This window comes from Crinia signifera, unplaced genomic scaffold (assembly GCF_055691185.1).
Source record: "Crinia signifera unplaced genomic scaffold, ASM5569118v1 HAP2_SCAFFOLD_816, whole genome shotgun sequence".
NCBI classification, from domain to species: domain Eukaryota; kingdom Metazoa; phylum Chordata; class Amphibia; order Anura; family Myobatrachidae; genus Crinia; species Crinia signifera.
In genome coordinates, this window is record NW_028142726.1 from 1 (window position 1) to 17344 (window position 17344).

General features: G+C 50.9%; 1 long non-coding RNA gene across 2 annotated transcripts in view; it reads left to right on the forward strand.

Moving 5' to 3' along the window:
- The first annotated feature begins 5903 nt into the window (after positions 1-5903).
- LOC146056554 (uncharacterized) overlaps positions 5904-17344 on the forward strand; it is a 28374-nt gene continuing 16933 nt past the window's right edge. Inside the window, exons 1-2 of one of the 2 annotated variants that reach the window (XR_014469338.1) lie at positions 5904-7015; positions 11912-12127. This is a non-coding gene — a long non-coding RNA (uncharacterized LOC146056554). Of the gene's footprint in view, positions 7016-11762; positions 12128-17344 lie in introns of those variants that run through there. The other variant, XR_014469337.1, reaches the window with a different exon arrangement.

The window sequence follows — 17344 nt, forward strand, 5'->3', positions numbered from 1 at the left end:
TTCTCTCTCTCCCCCTCTCTCTCTCCCCCTCTCTCTCTCCCCCTCTCTCTCTCTCCCCCTCTCTCTCTCTCCCCCTCTCTCTCTCTCCCCTCTCTCTTCCCCCCTCTCTCTCTCCCCCCTCTCTCTCTCCCCCCTCTCTCTCTCCCCCTCTCTCTCCCTCTCTCCCCCTCTCTCTCTCCCCCTCTCTCTCCCTCTCTCCCCCCTCTCCCTCTCTCTCTCTCCTCTTTCTTTCTCTCTCTCCCCCCTCTCCCTCTCTCTCTCTCCCCCCTCTCCCTCTCTCTCTCTCCCCCCTCTCCTCTCTCTCTCTCCCCCTCTCCCCCTCTCTCTCTCTCTCTCTCTCTCTCTCTTTCCCTCCCTCCCCCCCAGTGACCCTATGCTGGGGTGAAGGAAAAGAAGACCTAACGATGGGGAGATGGAGCAGGAAGAGATGACTAGCACCGAAGGGGAGGGAGTGCAGCAGGGGCAGAAAACCGGCATTCCATCACTGCTGATCATGTAGCATGCAGCACCGATTACAATAGGTACACAGCGCCTGCATATACTGCTCTCCCATTCTCCGCACGTTCTGCTCCTTCTCCACACCTCCTCAGCCCCTCCCCTTCACTTCCCCTTCTCCTCACCCCTCTCCTGCTCTCCCTTCTCTGCTTTCACCTCTCCCCCCTCTCCTATGCTCCCCCTCCTCCTCTCCTTCACTTTCCCTCCTCTGCTCTTGCTCTCCCTTCTCCTCTTGCTCTCCGTTCTCCTCTCCTTCCCTCCACTCCTCCTACTCCTTCCCTTAGCTCCCCCACCTCCTCCTCATCTACTCTCCATCCTCCGCTCCCTCCTCCTCTCCCTCCCCCCTCTCCTCCCCCACAACCTCTCTTCAGCTTCCCTTCCTCCGCTCCTCCTCTCCTCTGCTCCTCCTTTCCTCTGCTTCCCCTCCTTTCTTCTGCTTCCAATCCTCTTCACCCCTCCCCTGCTTTCCCTTCTCCTTGTCTCCGCTCCTCTTCTCCTCAGCTACACATCTCTTTCCCTCCTCCACTACCCCCTCCTCCTCCTCTCCTTTGCTTCCCTCCTGCTCACCTCATCTCTCCGCACCCCCTCCCCTTCTCTCACTCTCCGCTTCCCCTCTCTTCCGCTCCCCCTCCCTCTTCTCCTGCACTTCCCCTCCTCCTCACCCCTCTCCTCTTCTCCTGCTCTCCCTTCTCCTCTACTCTGCTCCCCCTCCTCTTACTCCTCTCCCTCCTCCTCTCTTTTGCCCCTCCTCCTCTCTCTCCTCCCCACCACTTTTCGTCGGAGGAGGAGGAGCATTTCAATCGCTGCTGATCATGTACCATGCAGCACCAATGACAAGAGGTACACAGTGCCTTCTGTGCTACTTCTCTAGATGTCCGCTTCTCTCCTCCTCCACTCCTTTGCTCCTTCTCGGATCCCCCTCCTCCACTCCTTTGCTCCTTCTTCTCTGATCCCTCTCCTCCTCTCCTCCTTCCCCTCCTCCTCTCCCCAGCTCTCCCTTTCCCCTCTTTTGCTCTCCTCACCAATTTCCCACACTTTTCTCTCTCTGACTGCCAGTGAACCTGTGCTGGGGTACAGGAAGAGAAGACCCAGCGCCGGGGAGATGGAGCAGGAAGAGATGACTAGCACAGAAGAAGAGAAAGTGCAGCAGACCCAGTCTGCCCAGGAGCAGGGCAGCAAAATCATCGCTACCATCGCTGCTGATTGTCACAGGAGGTACCCAGCACCAGCTTGCACTGCGCTCCCTTCTCTGCACCTCCTCCATGCCTCCTCTCCTCCTCCTCTCCCCCTCTTCTTGTCTGCTCCTGCTCTCTGTTCTCCCCTCCTCCTCAGCTCCCCAACCACCTCCTCCGCCTCCCCTCCTCCTTTCCTGTTTCCCCCTCCTTTCTTTTGCTTCCAATACTCCTCACCCCCTCCCCTACTTTCCTTTCTTCTTTCCTCTCACTCCTCAGCTCCCCCTTCCTCTTCTGCTTCCCCTCCTCCTCTCGCTTCCCTCCTGCTCACCTCCTATACTCCGCACCCCCTCCCCTTCTCTGCTCCTCCACTCCCCCCTCCTCTCCTTCACTTCCCCTCCTCCACACCCCCTCTCCTTTTCTCTTTCTCTCTCTCCACCCTCTCTCTCTCTCCACCCTCTCTCTCTCTCCACCCTCTCTCTCTCCACCCTCCACCCTCTCTCTCCCTCTCTCTCTCTCTCCACCTCTCTCTCTCTCTCCTCTCTCTCTCCACCTCTCTCACTCTCTCTCGCCTCACCCTCTCCTCTCTCTCTCGCCTCACCTCTCTCTCTCGCTCACCCCTCTCTCTCTCTCTCGCCTCACCCTCTCTCTCTCTCTCCTCTCGCCTCACCTCTCTCTCTCTCTCTCTCTCGCCTCACCCTCTCTCTCTCTCGCCTCACCCTCTCTCTCTCTCTCTCTCGCCTCAACCCTCTCTCTCTCTCTCTCTCTCTCGCCTCACCCTCTTTCTCTCTCTCTCTCGCCTCACCCTCTCTCTCTCTCTCGCCTCAGAAGGCACCTTTTGAACCATTAAGGTCGGCGGACCTTAAGTTTCTCACATGGAAGACTGGTATTCTTGTTGGCAGTGGCATCAGCGAAGAGGGTGTCAGAGTTAGGAGCATTGTCATGCAAGTCTCCCTTTCTTGATATTTCATGAGGATAGGGCAGTTCTTCGGACGGTACCTCAGTTTTACCAAAAGTAGTCTCTGCTTTCCATCTAAACCAGGAGATAGTTCTACCTGTGTTTCAACCCCCAGAGGGTTCTAGAAAAAGGGACAAATTGAGGAATTTGGATGTTGTGCGTGCATTACGCATTTATGTGGACAGAGTTAAGAGTGTCAGAAAGACTGACACCTTGTTAGTGTTGTATGACATACACAAGATTGGTTGGCCGGCATCTAAGCAACCATTGCTAGGTGGTTGCGCTCTGTGATAGCTTTTGCATACACTAAAGTTGGAAGGCCTGTTCCGGCAAGGATAAATGCGCATACCACCAGGTCAGTTGCCACCTCTTGGGCGGTTCGACATGGGGCAACAGCTGAGCAGGTTTGCAGGGCTGCCACTTGGTCATCTGTTCATACCTTTGCCAAATTCTATAGGTTCCATGAGTTCGCGTCGGAGGACGCATCATTCGGGCGAGCAGTGATGAGAGCTGCAGACCTGAGCGTACCCACACAAAGGACCGGCTCTGGAACGTCCCAATGTTGAGCTGTGTCACCAGGACCATTGAAAGAGAAAAAGGGATTTTTGTAAGAACTTACCGTTCGAATCCCTTTCTCTGATATGGTCCTGGTGACACAGCGATCCCTCCCTTACGCTCAGTAAGTATGCCAGTGTTCATGATGTTCATGTTTAATTGGTTAAAGTAACAATTATTGTTAAAAAATGTGCATATAATATGTGCAGGCGTTTGTACTGAGTTAATGTATTCCAGTGGCTTTGAAAGATTGAACTGAAGAGTCCAGGATGCAGTAGGGGAGGAGCCTACCCTCTAAAAGATTTAGGATAGGTGCCTGGCTCCTTCGGACCCTCCTACATCCCAGTGTTGAGCTGTGTCTCCAGGTCCATATCAGAGAAAGGGATTCGAACGGTAAGTTCTTACAAAAATCCCTTTTTTGTGTATTTCAAAAATGTAAAGAAATAAAAAAAGTTTGGACATTTTCCGAGCAACAATCTGGTTGGAACAAATATTTTAACGACATTTTGGGTGTCACGAACGGTGAAACGGTGTCAAGGCATGCATTATATGTAATAGTAGAGTGCAAGACTAATAAAAAGACTAATAAAGAGATTACATCTCCATATGTGCCAAAGTGGTTTGTGCAAAAGGCTAGTGAACAGCTAACGAACCCAATACACCAATCATGTCCAAACTATGGCCCGCCAGCTGTTGCGAAACTGCAAGTCCCATCATGCCTTGCCACAGTTCTGCTATTAGGGAATACTAAAACTATGGCAAGGCATGCTGGGATGTGTAGTTTCAAAACAGCTAAAGGGCGCTCAGTGACAAACGAGCTTTAAAATCAAAGTCAATTGTTTGGTGACCCGACTCCCAGGCTGCACGTCACCTGGATTTCTCCTCGCACCCTTCGCGCACAGTAGGGCAATAAGCTGCATCTAGTTTATTTAGGGCGCAAAAATGCAGCCAACAAGACCAGGGCAAGTGCTGCGAACAATTCATTAGCTCCCACTACATTAGGCAAGAGCTACGGGTGCACAAAACAATTGAATCACCATTATATGTTGTTTAGCACCTTACATAAATTATATATATATTTTTTATTATTATTATTTTAATATGCAGTACAGTAAGACCAGCAACCCTTACCACCAGCATAGCTCTGCCCCAACACTCATGAAGCACCGCCTACATGTTTTGATTGGCCCACAATCCAATCAGTCAAAGAAAATGGATCACCATCAATAGGTAAAAACATTGATGGTCATCCATTGCATAGTGTGCCACAATCAATGGGCAGTTGCACTATTGTCATCAATTGCAAAGACGTCCATCCCTAAAGCTGTGCACACACAGTGCAAGTGAGCCTCTGTGCTAAGTTTGCAGTTAAGCACAGATGGCTCAGCATTGTGTACTGAACAATCTGTCAGGGCCAGTGTTCTCTGGTGTGAGAACATTGGCGATGACTAGATTTATAACTGGATGCAGTGTAAATCTAGTCAAGCAACAGCGACGCGCGGGACCGCGCAATCGTCATCACCAGAGGGTATACACGTGGAGTGATCCTTTTTTCATTTCTAAGCGATCTAGTCAGATCACTTAGAAATAAGCCTCATATCCCCCTGGGCGGGATGTATTAATGTAAATCGCCAGCCGCCGCGATGCTACCGCATATGTACTAACATATGCGGCTAGCATCGGGTAGCGGTGACGGAGACCCCCGCGATACCTGTAATGTGGTGTGCGGGGGTCTCCGTCACATCCTGGCGGCTGTCAGTGTCCCCCTGCCTCTCCTCCTCCTCCCTATAGCCGGATGTCCTCCCGGCTGTGACACCTGCTGAGGGAGGAGTAGATCGATGGAGGATGGGTCGCAAGGACGGCGGGCGGCGATAGAAGCCCATAGGCATCTATAGGGTATCGCCACCCAGAGGTGGAGATACCCTGCCAGGCGGAGATGGGGCGGACGGGTAATGGTACAAAGGAAAATGCGGTAAAACCCCCGTTTTATCACATTTTCCCTTTAGTACATCCTGCCCCCTGTGTGTATGCCCCATTAGGATGGTAGATAATACAGTATACACTTTAGACTACAGTATAACTAATGTGACAATAATCCCTGTATAACCATCCAGCAAGCAATCCCGGCGGGTGACATGTACTTGGTGTCACCTGAACGCAGCAGTGATCCCAGCCTATATACAGTATGCCCAGTTATCCTACATCTGCACTAATGGCTACGTGCAGTTTGCTAGCCTGTACGGTTTGGCTCACCTGTATCTCACCACATTGGCATGCCGGGCACATATTTACCATTACACTCACATGTGTTTATTATCATAGAACATAGCAAAGCGCGCATAGCTACTGCAGCAGAGAGAGAACATATGGTATACACACAGAGGCTTCCCATAGATTATAATCTGGTCTATATACACCTGTGTCACACTTTGGGAAAGCAGATAGATAATTTACAGTGTATAATAATGCAGACAGCACTGGGGCTGAGATATTACAACCTGAGCCATAGAGTAGCGCTGCTGAGGATACACTGGTATGCCCATACACATAGATATCCCCAGGAGCACCATGCAGCAGCCCTGTGGGAGTCACATACATGACCAACATACAGACTGAGCTCCAGTCCTCACCCACAGGTTGCTCAATGCTCAGGGGGTGTTCTGCACATGTGCACTTACCAGCCGCTTCTTCTACGCAATAAAAAATGCAAAAAAACAAGTGGACATGACCATATTATGACTACATAGTGACATCTAGTGGCTAAAAATGAGAAGACATATATAATAAAAAACGAACATTTAAAAAGGGTATACGTATAAAAAGATAACTGCGGCGGGATCCCGGGATTGGTCCCCAAAATGTCTGAGATTTCAATTCCACTCCAATTTCGGGATTGCGCATGGGCAGTCTAATGCCGGGCAGCGTCTGAACAACCGCTCACACGCTGCCCGTCTTTTCCCGACCTGCCGGAACTCTCTCCGCCCACCGCCTCAGCAGTGCCGCACATACACGGCGCGATTATTGCACCCGTTATGGGCTGGATCGCATCACATGCGTTTTGCGTGTGATGCAATCAGAAAGCAGTACAATAAGTATGTGCAGCGCATACTTTTTGTACTGTGCGATGCGATGCCTGTGGGAGCGCCATCGCATCGCACTGTGTATGGGCACCTTAACAGACCTGCTAAAAAGGTAATGTTACTGTAGTTCTAAATGCAGTTTTATTGGGGCATACTGTTTACATTTTCTGCACTTGCCGAAGTCGGCTCCCAGCCACCGATGAAATCGCTGGGCAGGGGTGTAAGTTCATCCCGGTCACATGGATACAAGCTGGAATTTGGTGCCCTCTCTTAAAGGAATAAAGTGAAAACAAATATTGTGCGTGTGAATATGTGTCAGCAGTCACAGCAGGCTTGCCTACCCTCCCGCATTCAGCGGGAGGTTCCCGATTTTTGCATGAGCCTCCCGCTGCCCCGCAATCCCCCTCCTTCCTCCCGGTTTTTTTGTAAGCCTCCATTGAATTTGGACTGCGCATGCGCGCGTCCTGAACTGGCCGGGGGTGGGGCCTGTATCGGGAAGTCGCACCGCTGGGTAGTTGTTGGTAGCGCCGGGGGCCGAGCTGCTGGGCACACAGACAGGAAGTCCAGACTGTCTGTCTGTGCACTGGGAGAAGGAGAAATAGCAACCGGGGCTTCCTGAGGCTGGCCCCGCCCCCACACTGAGGCTCCGTGTGTGTCAGTCCTGCAGGCTGCAGCTGCTCTAGTCTCACAGCTCCTCGTCTTCTGCCTGTAATGTGATGACTTCCTGCACTGCCTGGAAGGAAGAACACAGCCAAGTGAGTGCTGTGGGAATGGGGGCTGTATATAATGTGTGTATGGGGGGGTCAGGTGTGTGTGTAATATAACGTGTGCTCACTGGTTGTGGGGGGTCTGTGTATAATTTAGTATTGTGTTATGTGCTGTGTGTTTTGAGTGCAATATGGGGGAGGGGAGCTGTGTATAATATACTATGTTGTATATGTGAATGTACTAGGTCCAATATGGGGTGGGGGTGTATAATGTACTGGGTGTTATAATGTACTACGGTGTGTTATATGGGGGGCACACTTGCCTTCCCTCCTGCATTTTGCAGGAGGCTCCTGCTTTTAGCCCAAGCGCAGTGCCAGTATTCCGCAAAGCTGCCCCCTCTTACAATGTGGATTGCGCATGCGCAAGTTTAGAATAAATGGGGATGGGGATTGAAAGGATAGCTGGTAGTCCTGTGGGAAGAACACAGCACGTGGCCCCTCCCCAAGCAGTGTGTCAGTCACCATGCTTACAGGCTCACATCCCACTCCTGACACCCCTCCCTCACAGGTACCCCTCTCCTAACTTTCTCCTCACATCCCCCTGACCACCTACCCACTCCACAAATGTATCCCTCTCCTGCTAACTCTCATCACATCCCCCTTTACCCACGGCACTGAGGTTAGAGCCTCTGGTTCGTCTATTTTAGATGTACATTCTTCATTGCTGTCTCCTTTCCCAGGACATGACTCCGGCATGGACGCAACTTGGCAGCAGTTCCTCACAGTCACCTCCATGCTGCCTGGTTAGTGCTCTCTTCTGCCCCATCTCCGACTGGCAGGGGTGGCGATACCCCTTCTATCGCCGTCCGCGCGACCCCCCCTCCCGTCCTCCATCGATCTCCTCCTCCCCCAGCAGGTGTCACAGCAGGGAGGACATCCGGCTGCAGGGGGAGGAGGAGACGCAGAGGGACACTGACAGCCGCCGGGATGTGACGGAGACCCCCGCAGACCACATCACAGGTATCGCGGGGGTCTCCGTCACCGCAACCCGATGCCAGCCGCATATGTTAGTACATATGTGTATCATCGTGGCGGCTGGCAGGCGAGGGGCGGCGATGTATATTAATACATCCCTCCCTGGGCCAAATGTACTAAGCTTGAAAAGTGATAAGATGGAGAGTGATAAACCACCAGCCAATCAGCTCCTACATGCCATGCCACAGTTTGAAAAATGACAGGTAGGAGCTGATTGGCTGGTGGTTTATCACTCTCCATTTTATCACTTTTCAAGGCTTAGTACATCTCACCCTCTATTCCTGACATCCTTTTCTCTCTTCCCCCTCTCTATCCTGGACACCCTCTCTCAGCCCTTTCGGTCTCTTCTCTCACCTCCTACTCTCCTCTCCTTTTCACCCCCTCTCTATCTCCGTCGCCTTCTCACTCTCACCCCCCCACCCAATCTCTCTATCCCTGAGACCCTCTCTCTATTCCCTCTCTCTCTCAATCCCCCATCTCTCTATCCTTGACACCCTCTCTTTTTCTCCCCCTTCTCTCTCTTAGCCCTCTATCCGTTACACCTTCTCTCACCCACTCTCTATTCCTGACATTCTCTCATCCCCTTTCTTTCTTTCTTTCTTCCCTCTCTCACAGCACCTTTCTCTATCCATGACACCTTCTCTCTTATCCCCCTTCTCTATATCCCTGACATCATCTGTCACCCCCTTCTTCTCATGCCCCTCTGACACCCTCTATCACCCCATTTCTCTCTCCCCTCTCTCTCAGCCCCTTTCTCTGTCCGTGACACTCACTCTCTCTTTCACCCCAATTATATCATCTCCAGCAACTCTCAGTCCTGGGAACTCTCTCTCTCACCCTATCTTTATCCTTGACACTTTCTCACTCTTTCTGCCATTCCCTCACTTTTCCTGACAGCCAAATTATTTATCTCTTATCTTTCACACACTCTGACACTCTCTCATTCTCCTCCTCACGTTTCCTTCATTTACCCCCCCCCTGACATTCTCTATCTCTCTCTTTCGCGCGCACGCACACACACGCTTTCTCTCTTTCACTTCTCTCTGTTTGTGCCTGATTCCGCCTGTCTCATATTCTAATAGGGTGGGACCTGCAGAGGAGATGTCTAGTTTAAACCCCCCCAAGGTGCCCTGTTTAAAAAAAAAAAACAACCACAAGTCTACCAAATGTATAGTATGTCACATATACTCTATATAATGATGTATATGTCAGTATTATGCTCTGCTGTGTAATGTCAGCATGAGCCCTCATGTGTTATGTCAATGAGTAGCCCTGCTATGTGATGTCAGTCATGCTGTGTAATGTAGCTGTGATGTCAGGGAGTAGCCCTTCCGTGTAATGTAGCTGAGAGATCAGTGTGTAGCCAGTACTGCGCTTTGTACTTTCGTTTTTATGTGCCGCTGCAGGACACACCACTTGGTCACAGTAGACACACCCATATATGGAGATAGACACACCCCTTGGGTAGATTGTGACACGCCCCCTCAAGTGTGCTCTGCACAATGCTTTTCAGTGCAATCTATAATCTCCCTGAAACTAATTTTCAAAAGTAGGCAAGTATGTGGTAAGTGCACATGTGCAGAACACCCCCTGAGCATTGAGCAACCTGTGGGTGAGAACTGGAGCTCAGTCTGTATGTTGGTCATGTATGTGACTCCCACAGGGCTGCTGCATGGTGCTCCTGGGGATATCTATGTGTATGGGCATACCAGTGTATCCTCAGCAGCGCTACTCTATGGCTCAGGTTGTAATATCTCAGCCCCAGTGCTGTCTGCATTATTATACACTGTATATTATCTATCTGCTTTCCCAAAGTGTGACACAGGTGTATATAGACCAGATTATAATCTATGGGAAGCCTCTGTGTGTATACTATATGTTCTCTCTCTCTGCTGCAGTAGCTATGCGCGCTTTGCTAAGTTCTATGATAATAAACACATGTGAGTGTAATGGTAAATATGTGCCCGGCATGCCAATGTGGTGAGATACAGGTGCGCCAAACCGTACAGGCTAGCAAACTGCACGTAGCCATTAGTGCAGATGTAGGATAACTGGGCATACTGTATATAGGCTGGGATCACTGCTGCGTTCAGGTGACACCAAGTACATGTCACCCGCCGGGATTGCTTGCTGGATGGTTATACAGGGATTATTGTCACATTAGTTATACTGTAGTCTAAAGTGTATACTGTATTATCTACTATCCTAATGGGGCATACACACAGGGGGCGGGATGTACTAAAGGGAAAATGTGATAAAACGGGGGTTTTACCGCATTTTCCTATGTACCATTACCCGTCCGCCCCATCTCCGCCTGGCAGGGTATCGCCACCTCTGGGTGGCGATACCCTATAGATGCCTATGGGCTTCTATCGCCGCCCGCCGTCCTTGTGACCCCCCCTCCCATCCTCCATCGATCTACTCCTCCCCCAGCAGGTGTCACAGCCGGGAGGACATCCGGCTGTAGGGAGGAGGAGGAGAGGCAGGGGGACACTGACAGCCGCCAGGATGTGACGGAGACCCCCGCACACCACATTACAGGTATCGCGGGGGTCTCCGTCACCGCACCCCGATGCTAGCCGCATATGTTAGTACATATGCGGTAGCATCACGGCGGCTGGCGATGTACATAAATACATCCCGCCCAAGGGGATATGAGGCTTATTTCTAAGTGATCTGACTAGATCGCTTAGAAATGAGAAAAGGATCACTCCACGTGTATACCCTCTGGTGATGACGATTGCGCGGTCCCGCGCGTCGCTGTTGCCTGACTAGATTTACACATTTGCATCCAGTTATAAATCTAGTCATCGCCAGTGTTCTCACACCAGAGAACACTGGCCGTGACAGATTGTTCAGCACACAATGCTGAGCCATCTGTGCTTAACTGCAAATTTAGCACAAAGGCTCACTTGCACTGTGTGTGCACAGCTTTAGGGATGGACGTCTTTGCAATTGATGACAATAGTGCAACTGCCCATTGATTGTGGCATACTATGCAATGGATGACCATCAATGTTTTTACCTATTGATGGTGATCCATTTTCTTTGACTGATTGGATTGTGGGCCAATCAAAACATGTAGGCGGTGCTTCATGAGTGTTGGAGCAGAGCTATGCTGGTGGTAAGGGTTGCTGGTCTTACTGTACTGCATATTAAAATAATAATAATAAAAAATATATATATAATTTATGTAAGGTGCTAAACAACATATAATGGTGATTCAATTGTTTTGTGCACCCGTAGCTCTTGCCTAATGTAGTGGGAGCTAATGAATTGTTCGCAGCACTTGTCCTGGTCTTGTCGGCTGCATTTTTGCGGCCTAAATAAACTAGATGCAGCTTATTGCCCTACTGTGCGTGAAGGGTGCGAGGAGAAATCCAGGTGAGGTGCAGCCTGGGAGTCGGGTCACCAAACAATTGACTTTGATTTTAAAGCTCGTTTGTCACTGAGCTTATGTTGCAGGCATGTCCAAAATGTGGCCCTTCAGCTGTTTTGAAACTACACATCCCAGCATGCCTTGCCATAGTTTTAGTATTCCCTAATAGCAAAGCTGTGGCAAGGCATGATGGGACTTGCAGTTTCACAACAGCTGGCGGGCCATAGTTTGGACATGATTGGTGTATTGGGTTCGTTAGCTGTTCACTAGCCTTTTGCACAAACCACTTTGGCACATATGGAGATGTAATCTCTTTATTAGTCTTTTTATTAGTCTTGCACTCTACTATTACATATAATGCATGCCTTGACACCGTTTCACCGTTCGTGACACCCAAAATGTCGTTAAAATATTTGTTCCAACCAGATTGTTGCTCGGAAAATGTCCAAACTTTTTATTTCTTTACATTTTTGAAATACACAAAATGTTAAAATTGGATGTGAATTTCTACTTCATTTCCTTACATACAGGGAGCAACTTCTATCAGTCACCCCACCTTGACAAAGTGCCCAGCGAGGCATGAAACGGGTTGGAGACTTAAGGAGAGGAGAAGCCATCTTGCTGCTGCCCGAAGTACCGACACGCCAGTCGCTGACGTCAGCAAGCCGCGTCCCAGGACCAAAGCCGCAACAGAAGATTCCACCCAGAAGCGGACAGCAACTGAGCTGAGGAATACCGCTGCCTCTGTAAGGTTAGGGTTAGTAGGGAAAGCGCGACAATCTCCCTCTCTCACCTCACATCCTCCAAAAGGAGTGTAAACATTATTTTACTAATACATTTTTACTTTACAGGTGTCACTCGTATAAACTAATCCCAGCGCTCTTTTTTACCCCTCAGAACCTTTGCATTTATGAGAGCTGCTATACCATCAGTGCAGTTGATTTAACATTTTTCTCCTCACTTAGGATTATGGGGTATGGGACATTATACAGTAACACCGGGGGGATGTGACCAGAGAGGTGACTGCTGGGAATGGGAAATTAGACAGTAACACCTGGGGGGGGATGTGACCAGAGAGGTGACTGCTGGGAATGGGAAATTATACAGTAACACCGGGGGATGTGAAGGAGAGGTGACTGTTGGGATTGGGACATTGTACAGTAACACCGGGGGAAGTGACTGGAGAGGTGGCTGCTGGAAATGGGACATTATACAGTAACACCGAGAGATGTGACCGGAGAGGTGACTGCTGGGTATGGGACATTATACAGGAATGAGGCATTATCCAGTAACCCCTGAGAGGTGACTGCTGGGAATGAGGCATTATACAGTAACACCAGGGGATGTGACCGGAGAGGTGACTGCTGGGTATGGGACAGTATACAGTAACATCAGAAGAATGTAACCAGAGAGGTGTGTGCTGGGAATGGGACATTATACAGTAACACCGGAGGATGAGACCGGAGAGGTGACTGCTGGGAATGGGGCATTATACAGTAACACAGGGGAATGTGACCGGAGAGGAGACTGCTGGGAATGGGACATTATACAGTAACAAAGGGGATGTGACCAGAGAGGTGACTGCTTGGAATGGGTCATTATACATTAGCATTGGGGGATGTGACCGGAGAGGTGACTGCTGGGAATGGGGAATTACACAGTAACACCGGAGAGGTGACCGCTGGGAATGAGGCATTATACAGTAACATCGGGGGATGTGACCAGAGAGGTGACTACTGGGAATGTGGAATTATACAGTAACACCGGGGGAGGTGACTGCTGGAAATGGGACATGATACAGTAACACCGGGGGATGTGACCGTAGAGGATACAGCTGGGAATGGGACATTATACAGTAACACCTGGGGATGTGACCGTAGAGGATACAGCTGGGAATGGGACATTATACAGTAAAACCGGGGGATGTGAACGGAGAGGTGGCTGCTGGGAATGGGGCATTATACAGTGACCCGGGGGAAGTGACTGGAGAGGTGGCTGCTGGAAATGGGACACTATACAGTAACACCGGGAGATGGGACCGGAGAGGTGACTGCTGGGTATGGGACATTATACAGGAATGAGGCATTATCCAGTAACCCCAGAGAGGTGACTGCTGGGAATGAGGCATTATACAGTAACACCGGGGGATGTGACCGGAGAGGTGACTGCTGGAAATGGGACATTATACAGTAACACCGGGGGATGTGACCGGAGAGGTGACTGCTGGGAATGGGGCATTATAGAGTAACACCGGGGGATGTGACTGGAGAGGTGATTGCTTGGAATGGGACATTATACAGTAACACCGGGGGGATGTGACCAGAGAGGTGACTGCTGGGAATGGGAAATTATACAGTAACACCGGGGGATGTGACCGGAGAGGTGGCTGCTGGCAATGGGGCATTATACAGTAACCCTGGCGGTTGTGACGGAGAGGTGACTGCTGGGATTGGGACATTATACAGTAAAACCGGGGGATGTGACCAGAGAGGTGACTGCTGGGAATGGGGCATTATAGAGTAACACCGTTGGATGTGACCAGAGAGGTGACTGCTGGGAATGGGGCATTATAGAGTAATCCTGGCGGATGTGACAGAGAGGTGACTGCTGGGATTGGGGCATTATAGAGTAACACCGTTGGATGTGACCAGAGAGGTGACTGCTGGAAATGGGGCATTATAGAGTAACACAGGGGGATGTGACCTGAGAGGTGATTGGTGGGAATGGGAAATTATACAGTATCACCAGGGGGATGTGACCAGAGAGGTGACTGCTGGGAATGGGACATTATACAGTAACACCGGGGGATATGACCGGAGAGGTGGCTGCTGGGAATGGGGCATTATACAGTAACCCTGGCGGATGTGACGGAGAGGTGACTGCTGGGATTGGGACATTATACAGTAAAACCGGGGGATGTGACCGGAGAGGTGACTGCTGGAAATGGGACATTATACAGTAATACCGGGGGATGTGACCGGAGAGGTGACTGCTGGGTATGGGACATTATACAGTAACACTGGGGGATGTGACCAGAGAGGTGACTGCTTGGAATGGGGAATTATACAGTAACACCGTTGGAGGTGACTGCTGGAAATGGGACATTATACAGTAACACCGGGGGATGTGACCGGAGAGGTGACTGCTGGGAATGGGGCATTATAGAGTAACACCGTTGGATGTGACCAGAGAGGTGACTGCTGGAAATGGGGCATTATAGAGTAACACCGGGGGATGTGACTGGAGAGGTGATTGCTTGGAATGGGACATTATACAGTAACACCGGGGGGATGTGACCAGAGAGGTGACTGCTGGGAATGGGAAATTATACAGTAACACCGGGGGATGTGACCGGAGAGGTGGCTGCTGGCAATGGGGCATTATACAGTAACCCTGGCGGTTGTGACGGAGAGGTGACTGCTGGGATTGGGACATTATACAGTAAAACCGGGGGATGTGACCAGAGAGGTGACTGCTGGGAATGGGGCATTATAGAGTAACACCGTTGGATGTGACCAGAGAGGTGACTGCTGGGAATGGGGCATTATAGAGTAATCCTGGCGGATGTGACAGAGAGGTGACTGCTGGGATTGGGGCATTATAGAGTAACACCGTTGGATGTGACCAGAGAGGTGACTGCTGGAAATGGGGCATTATAGAGTAACACAGGGGGATGTGACCTGAGAGGTGATTGGTGGGAATGGGAAATTATACAGTATCACCAGGGGGATGTGACCAGAGAGGTGACTGCTGGGAATGGGACATTATACAGTAACACCGGGGGATATGACCGGAGAGGTGGCTGCTGGGAATGGGGCATTATACAGTAACCCTGGCGGATGTGACGGAGAGGTGACTGCTGGGATTGGGACATTATACAGTAAAACCGGGGGATGTGACCAGAGAGGTGACTGCTGGGATTGGGGCATTATACAGTAAAACCTGGGGATGTGACCAGAGAGGTGACTGCTGGGATTGGGGCATTATACAGTAAAACCTGGTGATGTGACCGGAGAGGTGACTGCTGGGAATGGGGCATTATACAGGAGCACCGGGGGATGTGACCGGAGAGGTGACTGCTGGGAATGGGACATTATACAGTAACACCAGGGGATGTGCCTGATTGCTAGAGAGGCCGTCCTGCCGAATACCGGTTCCCACCGTTTCCCCTCCCTACAATGCAAGGGGATGTGTAACAAAGACACTTGCCCTCGTATTCCACTGCTACAGGAGAAATCCTTCGATGGTTGGCGACCATGAAAATATTTCTCCTGCCTTCACAAATAAGTCAATCTCAGTGCTGGATCATGAATAGTCAAAGTACATGACCGGACACACTGATACAGCTTTCACATCGCAAAATGCAGGGTCGCACCGGGACTTTGAAACGGTTCAGTCCCAGCCAGGGCTGTCTTAACGGGATGCAGTTAAAATCCCGTTGGAGGGAATCCTGGCGTTCAGAATCCCGATGCCGGAATCCCGACCGCCGAAATCCCGACACTTTCTCCCTACGTGGGTGTCCACGACACCCCTGGAGGGAGAATAAATTAGCGTGCCGAGCGTAGCAAGGCACCGGGCCTGCTGCGTGGCGAGTGCAGCGAGCCCGCAAGGGGGGGCGATCCACGTGCCCCCCTTGTCAGGATTTCGGCGTTCGGGATTCCGGCGTCGGGATTTTGAACGCCGGGATCCCGACCGCCGGGATTTCATACTGAATCCGTCGTAACAGCAGTGTAGGCCCCTGGGCAAAGCAATGCACTGGGACCCTTACCTATTCTCCCCTCCTCAGAAAAACTCTAAAGGTGCCCATACACATTCCAATGCGGCGGGTGCAATGTGTGCTTTGAGATGCGCGCTCCCGCGGCATCTCATCGCACTGTACAAAAAGTATGTGCTGCACATACTTTTGTACTTGCTTTTCATCGCATTGCATGCACAACGCATGTACAAGGCATGCGATGCGTGCTATTTAAGCTCAAAATGCACGCCCGCATCGAGACGTGTATGGGCACCTTAAGGCTGGTTTCACACACTCCGGCTCCTGCCGGACGGTGAAATCCCGCACGGCCAGGGAGCCGTGCCTCACACACTAGTTTATCATGGAAGGGATGGCCACAGCCTGGCAGCCGTCCCTTCCAGTGGCGGGATTCGGCTGCAACCGTGCGGCCGGGCCGTGGCCGTCCCGTGTGAATGGACACAATAGTGTCCATTCACAACTAGTGTGTGCGGCACGGCTCCCTGGCCGTGCGGGATTTCACCGTCCGGCAGGAGCCGGAGTGTGTGAAACCAGCCTTAGTCAGAGAGAACCTGAGAATTCTGACTGGGAAGTGCAATTAACAGGTCAGATGTGGACTGCTGCTTTGAAGTTGGATATCTCCATTTCCCCAGGGCCGATTTTCAAAATTCTGGTATCCCTGGAAAAAGGGGATCCTCAGCTATCAGAGTATGGCCCTTATACACCTGGGGCCCCAGAGCAAGTGCCCATTAAGCCCATACAAAAAGACCGCCCTGGTCCCGGTTCGCTGACGTCATCCGGGGGCGATTATGCTGTGTACACACGGGGGCGATAGGGGCTGAAATCGCTGGGAATATGGTCGCTGAGCAACCATATTGCCAGTGATTGGAGTGTGCACCAGCGATAAATCGCCGGGTGCGCGCTCCCGTTTTCAGCCCCTGAATGGTCGCTGGTCGGAGGAGCATGCTCCTCCGACCAGCGACATCCCCTGCCTCTTCACCCAGCAGTGTTTAAATTTTCATCTGCGACCATCTCTGGTCGCAGATGAAAACGGCACACTGGGCAATATGATTGCTGAGCAATATATTGCTAGCGATCATATTGCCCCGTGTGTACGCACCTTTATTCCTAACAATTTTGCTGCACCCGTCATCTTGAAACGTGCACATGTCCCTTTGATAATGAATTTACAAGACTGCCTAATTAGAGCAATAATTGATATTTGCGTGGA